General features: G+C 40.4%; 1 pseudogene; it reads left to right on the top strand.

Annotated features, from left to right (window-relative positions):
• The first annotated feature begins 4,813 nt into the window (after positions 1 to 4,813).
• On the top strand, positions 4,814 to 5,730 carry LOC136392231 (olfactory receptor 2A2-like; annotated as a pseudogene).
• Positions 5,731 to 7,850: the final 2,120 nt, after the last annotated feature.

Below are 7,850 nucleotides of genomic sequence, written 5' to 3' on the forward strand. Positions count from 1 at the left end.
TTTTTTTTTCCTTTGGCCCCAGTTGAAACTGTATCCAAGAATGCAGTGGATGTGATCTCTGAGAACCTGAAGGTGTGGTCTGCCCAGTGCCTCTCTGGGGATAGGGTGCATGCTCAGTATGAAGGGGGAGGTTTAGCTCAGGTCTCCCCAGAAACCTGAGGCACTGCCCCTCCCTTTTACTTCCTCCTCTCTGAACAACCTCTAGTACTGATTGGAGCTGGAGAGCTTTTTGGAGGTGGGTCAACTGGTTCCATGCTATGCTTGTGCAGGATGGAGGGAGTGACCCCTCCCCCAGCTATGGCTACCTCAGCACTGGAGAATGATTCAGGTCAGTTTACGTTTTCTTCTCCCTATCACCATTTGTTTCCCCATGTCTTGATCTCCCCAATCTCCCCTGTCCTCTCAGCCTTTATCACCCCTGGAGCCCCAGGCAAGTGACTGTGAATGATATTTTCTGTGCTGGCCTTTAAAACTGCATTTTCTTTTGCCAGCCACTTCCCACAGACAGAACTCTTGCTCTTCTCCCCACTCAATGCTGTCAGGCTGTCTCCTCCAGTTCTTGGGTTTCTAGCCTGGGGCTCCATTTCTGGGACTGAGGACCCCTGCCTCTCAGGGTCTCTCTCCTTGCAATGAGAGCCCTTCTGGACCCTCAGCCTCAGCCTCCCCTCACTCCTGGGAGTGGAAGAGCCCCCACTGTGCCCCTGCACTCCCTACCAGGCTCGGTGTGGATTCTTCTGTGCTCCTTGGTTTTTGAGTCCTGTTCTTTTAGTCCAAAGTTGGTTTTTCAAGATGATTGTTCTTAAATTAATTTGAAATCCAGTTTGGTCATGGGAGGTGGCAGTTTGTGCGTTTGCCTACTCTGCTGCCATCTTGGAATCTCCTGCACTCATATTTTTGAAAGTGAAAAATCTATGATTATATCTCTGGTTTACTTTCCAGTGATCAAATCCTACCTGTGAACTTTTCTAATGAAATAAAAACCATGTCTTCGTCTATAGAAGCTGGCAAATAGAAGATGCTTAGCAAATGCAGTTTTTGAACTAAAAATGACGTCTACGGCCATACCACCCTGAAAGCACCCGATCTTGTCTGAACTAAAAATGACAGTCATCTATTTCACAAACATTTCCTGCATGCCTATTTCATCTAGAACTATACTAATTATTAGGAAACATAAAGATGTACAAGATATCACCCATCCTCAAGAGTTAATTATTTGGTGAGAGGGAATCTTAGTTCAGATAAATGACATTTGGTCTGAAGTTTTTCTTTTACCTTTGATATTATCTTGAAGCTTATCCATATCTTCATAGTGAAGCTATAACTATTTTACCTATTGTTATCAGCCAAGCCTATACATTAGGGTCCTGAAGAGCCTCCCCACAAAATCTATTTAACTCCCAAGAGTCGAAAAGACATTCTTCATAGGCATCTGACAACCGGCCTTTTTGTGGGGCCTGAAGGAGATCCAGGGCAGCACCTGCCTCTGTACAGTAACTGGCTGTAAACGGCAGTGTGACAGTTCAGATGAGGAGGTGAGGCTGCCCTGCACACCTTTCAGGTTAGGATGGACAGTTTGTAACCACACTAGTGCTTCTGAATGACCCATTTGCATTTCTCAGTTCAGTGTATGCAGCCTGAGACTGTACATTAACCTATGCCTGGCAGCCTCCAAAGGGATAGATAGTAATTCTCCGCAGTTTTAAAATTACTGAATTCATCCTACACTCATAAGCAGCAAGAAAGTGTAAATTAAAATGATATCCATTATCATAAGAGATTAAACTCATAATTATCTGGGAATGCATTGTCTGCTCTGTTGGAACCTTGCTGTAAGGCACGTATGATACAATGGCATTATATTTACTTGACATGTTTAAGTGATATGGTGTTTATTGTATTAAAGTAGAGTTTAACCTGTAATTCCTGCATAGGTAGAGACCTTTCCCTTCTGTTAATATACCACAAAGAATCATATAATTACAAATGCCATACACCTAGAAAACAAAGGCCCTTTCAAACCCTAAACTGGAATTGAGAAGAAAACACTAGGTTAGACATTGTGTGACAAATCAGTATCTCCTGTTCTTAATAACATAGTTGTAAAGATGTCTAGGAGGGAAATCTGCATGGTGGTGTTAGGATCTTTTTTCACTGGAACCATATGGAACCTGGGGGAGGGGTGAGACACACAAATTAATGCCACATAAAATTGTGTCAGTTCCTTTAAAGTAGAGGGTAGATAGCTCAGGGAGCAGGCAGAATAAGAGTAGGAGGGAATTTCACCCTGGTAACCAAATAGCTTTATGGAGTATTATTTTTCATTTAATACTTTTTGTCTTTTTTCAAGCTGAGGTAGGAACAAACCACAGGAAGTTGATGACGCAGGTTTTCACCAGAGCATCAAAAGAGACCCAGTGCCCCTTCGGCAGCCCGCATGTAGGAGCAGCCACAAAAGCAGGGCAGCCACAGAGGAAAAGTAAATTCAGGATCATGGAGTGATAACTGTTAAGCTAGACACCCTTCCCACTGGGTGGTTTCTGACCAAGCTGTCTTCACACATCTGGGGTTTTGCTTGTTTGATTTTTAGATGACTAGAGATAGAGAGCTGGGTAAACATAGATACATGAGTTGTGACTGATTGGACCGAGCACTTCGAAATCTGTTTACTATAAAGTTTCATGAAAAAGTAAATTATATATATATAATATATATATATTATATATATATGATATTTAATCACAGAAACATGGCATAAACCTAATAAGATATTAAATAAATTACTTATATTCAAGGGAATAGTGTGCAGCTATTCAAATCATGTTGTGTAGAAATATTTGAACATGGACAATAGTTTGATATTTTTCTTAATGAAAGACAGATTAATTAGCAACATGTTTTGATACATATATCATTTTATATGATGTATATAAAATATGAAAATAAATGTACAGTCAAAAGGTATAACTATGTACAAATTATGAACAATAATAACTTTTGGTATTTTTTTTAGGGTATTACCTCTAGTCTTAAATAGAGTTTCATAATGTTTTCTAAGAAGCTTTTGAAACTTGATGTCAAACACTCATACAAGGTAAGAAGCACCTTATTCACACAATGAATCACACTTAAAATTTTAATCTCTATAAAGTTAAAATGTTGAATAGTCTATAATTTTCTAAATAGGAATAAAGTGAGAATAATATGAATTTGTTAGTTAATAAGGTGTTAGTTACAGATATGTATTTTTCCAAAAGAAAACCCTGCTAACTAATATTAAGACCATTTTCTTCAGTGCTCGTGTTAATTGAGTGGAATAGATTTGACTATAGAAGGGAAGTCAGTTAAGCAGTTTTTAATTTTCAGAAATATAAGAATCTGTTATCCCAGTAATAATTAGTATTCCTTATCAAATTATATGCTTGCTCTTTTAAAGAGGACATCATAAATATGACAAAAATCAGGTTAAAAGTATAAGTCATTAAAATCCGGGTATTGATTTATAAACATGATTCTTCACTGAAGTAACTAGACCTTTCTGGAGAAATGGCTGTGTCTGTGACTGAAGTGAGGAATGTATAAGGAAGGTATGCAGCCTGGCATCAGAAGGAAGGAAGGACTCAAAAATGATGGAAGGGCAAACTTTGAGGGTTTATATCTAGAATAATTACATGTGAATAAATGATAACACATAATTATAATCCTCTGATAAAAAATTCATGAGTTTATACTGATAGAAAGATGATAGATAAATATCCATAAAGATATATAGATGATTGATAGATAGGGAGATGATAGAGCCTTTCCTCATATGGAAATTGATGACCATTAAAAGATAACAATGGTGGAGTAAGAACACCACGTTTTTCAATAATCATTACTAATAATTGAGTCAGGCAAGATAATCAACAGATACTGAGATTAGTGGCTGGAAGACTTTATGAGGAACAGAATATTATATAGTAATTTTATTGGATGCTCTAGAGATTACATTAGGAAAAAAGATAATGATTTTATATGGAGCTACTTGGGAGGAGCCATTTCACCAAGTGATTTAACTGAGTGTCACCAATGATGGAACACATTAACATCATGCACCCCCTCTTGGAATACCTGGGAGGATGCTTACTGTTCAGTAGAAAGTGAATAATCTGAATGAAAAATGAGGAATTCATACAATCTCAATTTGGGGAACATTCTACTAAAGAACTTGTCTATACACTTCCAAAATTCATTGGTCATGAATGGCAAAGACAGACTGAGTAACCATTTTGGGTGAAAGGGCACTCAAGATAAATGACATTAAATATAATATGTAATCTTGGCTTGGGTCCTGGATTAGGGGAGTAGAGAGAAATATTGTAGATTAAAGAATCACATCAATATTAAATATTTTGGTTAGATTAGTGAATGTCTTTGTTCTTAATGAAAAAAATGAGGAATTTAGGAGTAAACAGGCATCTTGTCTATACTTTAATCTCAAGTGGTTCAGAAAAAAGTAATACTCATATATAATACAAAGAAAAAGAATGAAAAGGTAAATATGAAAGAAATATTAGAATTTGTTAATTCTGGGTATATGAATATATTGGAGTTATTTGCATAATTCTTGACCCTTTTCTGTAACTTTACATTTATTTCATATTAAAAGTTAATAACCGATAAACAATTTGGGAGAGGAAAACCTTATGAATAGGCACAAGGAGGCAACCTCTCTCTGAGCCTATTTAGAGATAAGAAATTCCAATTTTTGTTGATTCTCCAGCTCTGACCTTTTATTGCACTTCAGTCCTTGAGCAGCTGTCCTTAAGGAATGGGGGGAAACCAGTCATGGGTCACAGAATTCACCCTGGTGGGACTGCAGCTCAGTGCAGAGATGGAAGTATGCCTCTTCTGGATCTTCTCCCTGTTCTATATCTTCAGTCTGTTGGCAAATGGCATGATCTTTGCACTCATCTGTCTGGACCATAGACTACACACCCCATGTACTTCTTCCTCTCACACCTGGCCATCATTGACGTGCCCTATGCTTCCAACAATGTCCCCAAGATTCTGGCAAACTTAGTGAAGCAGAATAGAACTATCTCCTTTGTCCCTTGCATCATGCAGACATTTGTATATTTGGGTCTTGCTGCTACAGAGTGCCTGATTTTGGTGGCAATGTCTTATGATAGGTTTGTGGCCATCTGCCACCCCCTCCAGTATACTGTCATCATGACGTAGAGAGCATGTATGGTTCTGATTGTCACTCCTGGTCCTGTGGATTTTTCCTGGCCATGGTTCATGTGATTCTTCTTCTAAGGCTGCTCTTCTGTGGGCCCTAGGAAGTGAACCACCTCTTCTGTGAGATCCTGTCAGTCCTCCGGCTAGCCTGTGTTGACACATGAATCAACAAAGTGGTCATCTTTGCTGCTTCAGTGTTTGTCTTAGTTACACCTCTCAGCTTAATGCTAGTTTCTTACATATGCATCCGAGTCTGGGCCATCCTAAACATCCAGTCAAAGGAGGGGCACAAGAAGCCTGTCTCCACCTGCTCTTCCCACCTCTGCGTGGTTGGACTCTTCTTTGACATAGCCATGGTGGTTTATAAGGTCCCAGAATCCAAGCAAAAAGATGAGAAGGAGAAAATACTGTCCCTGTCCCAGTCTCTTTAACCCAGTGCTGAACCGCCTCATCTACAGCCTCAGGAACGCCCAGGTGAAGGTGCCTTGTGTAGAGCACTGCATCTGAAGTCCATGTGAAGGATGCATGGACATTCAAGTGGGAATTGCCTTTTCAAATATGTGGTTTGGTGAAAGAAAAAACTCGGAAACTTTCCCAATTGGAAATTTGATATAAAAATAGTAATTGTTCAATTCTAGCTCTGAAAATAGGGTAAGATTGTACAGAAGAGCATATCTTCTAAAGTTGAAATGGGACTAAATTTCAGAATATTTAGTCTTTCTTTAAAAAATAAGTGAATTCTCTTTATTTTTTAAAGCCAGGAATATTATATGGAGAAGAAACTAAATGTAAAAAAATTATATCAATACACTTCTCTGGCTTATGTATTTAGACATATGTGACTTCTTAATCACCTTGTGGTAGCTAGAAACAGTACAGTAAAACTAATGCCATAGAGACAAGTAGGAAATAGTGTGCAGCTGTTCAAAGCATGTTGCATAGAAATATTTTGACATGGAAGATAGTTCCTGATGTGTTTCTCAATGAAAGAAATAAACTAGCAACACTGTTTGATATATATATCAAACAATATATATATATATATATATATATATTTAAACTCCTGATATATATAGAAATAAATATACAGTAAGAGTATGTATCTATATACACAAATTATTAACAAGGATCACTTGTGGGTTTTTTTCTAGGATATTGCCTCTTTAGTCTTTTAAATAGTTTCAGTGGGTTCCAAGATGGAGGAGGAATAAGTGGAAGTTACATTCACTTCCTTCCAGGATCAAATCTGAATTACAACTAAATTATAGAATAAGCATCCTGAATAACCAACTGAAGACTCGCTGCACAGAAGCCTTACAACTAAGAATACACAGAAGAAGCCACATCTAGACAGGTAGGAAGTGCGGAGACGCAAGAAAAGGGCTGGCCCTGCACCCACGTGTGCAGGTTGAGATTCTGGAGAAATACCTTAGCTGCTAAAGTCCTGCTTGAGGAGTGAGGTGTCTCCACCCAATGTTGATGTACCCTGCTGGGAAGAGGGGCCCACATAACACCTGGCTGTGGGGAAAATCAGTGGGGATTTCATCTACAGGTTGAGAAGGGAGGCTGCTAGAAACCCAGGTGCTCTCTTAAAGGGCCAGCACACAAAATCTTATTTATGGGAAGCTCAGAACAGACAAGTCACACAGAGAGTGATTGTGCAGCTTTGTGGAAAAGGGCTGAAGAGACGGCAGCCACTATCCCAGTGCTGAGTCCCTCTCCTACGCCGCCCACAAATGCCATCATTACTGGTTCAAGCACTCTCCTCTGTATGGCATCAGCCTGGAGAGATGCACTAGCCCCACTCTCCTGACTCCTTGTGGACCTGCCCCGCCAAACTTGCACCTTGCCAAGGAATCAGCTAGTTTAGTCTTTCTTGGAAGGCTCTCGGGAGGTGCAGACGTGGTCAGGGGCTGTCAGAGATACACAGAGAGAGGCTGAACAGAGTGGCTTCAGTGTGACGCTGCTTTCCCTGCACGTTCAGCCAGTGCCACTCTACCCTGCAGCATCAGTCTGGGTAGATGCACTAGCCCCACCTCTGACTTCCTGAGTCCTGGGCCTACCAAGCTCCCACCCTGCCAAGGAGTCTCCTTGCTGTGGCTAGCCTGGAACTGTTTTACGGTACTTTTTAAGGGTCTGAGGAGATCTTGGCAGACTTGGGGAGTGTTGGAGACACAGGGAGACACTGAAGTTGTGTGGCTTTCTGGCAAGGGCCACTTTTCCAACCATGCACCTCAGTTGCTGGCTCCATTCTTGTGCTGAGCCCTCCCTCCACACAGCCAAGTCTTAATCTGTTTTATCCTGATGAACTCTACTGGCCTCATCCTCATGACTCCCTGAGACCGTGTTATACACAAAGGTCTGCAGGCCCCAGGTAGGTCGTAGCTGCCTTTGGTGTATCTGAGAGATTTGCTGAGTGGCCTTAGACTGAGCACTGACACTAAGTTTGAATCTGTATGAACCTGGTGAATACCACTCAACCCTCGCTGGTGACTCAGTGAGAACCTGCCTCTCTCAACTCACATACCACCAGAGACTCTTTCAGTAGCTGAGCCTAACAGGCAGTCAGAAGCGGAGCTGGATCTCAGGGTGCCTTAGGCCTTTTGATGATCTTCCCAGGCTCAGTA

Source organism: Saccopteryx leptura, chromosome 2 (assembly GCF_036850995.1).
Source record: "Saccopteryx leptura isolate mSacLep1 chromosome 2, mSacLep1_pri_phased_curated, whole genome shotgun sequence".
NCBI classification, from domain to species: Eukaryota; Metazoa; Chordata; class Mammalia; order Chiroptera; family Emballonuridae; genus Saccopteryx; species Saccopteryx leptura.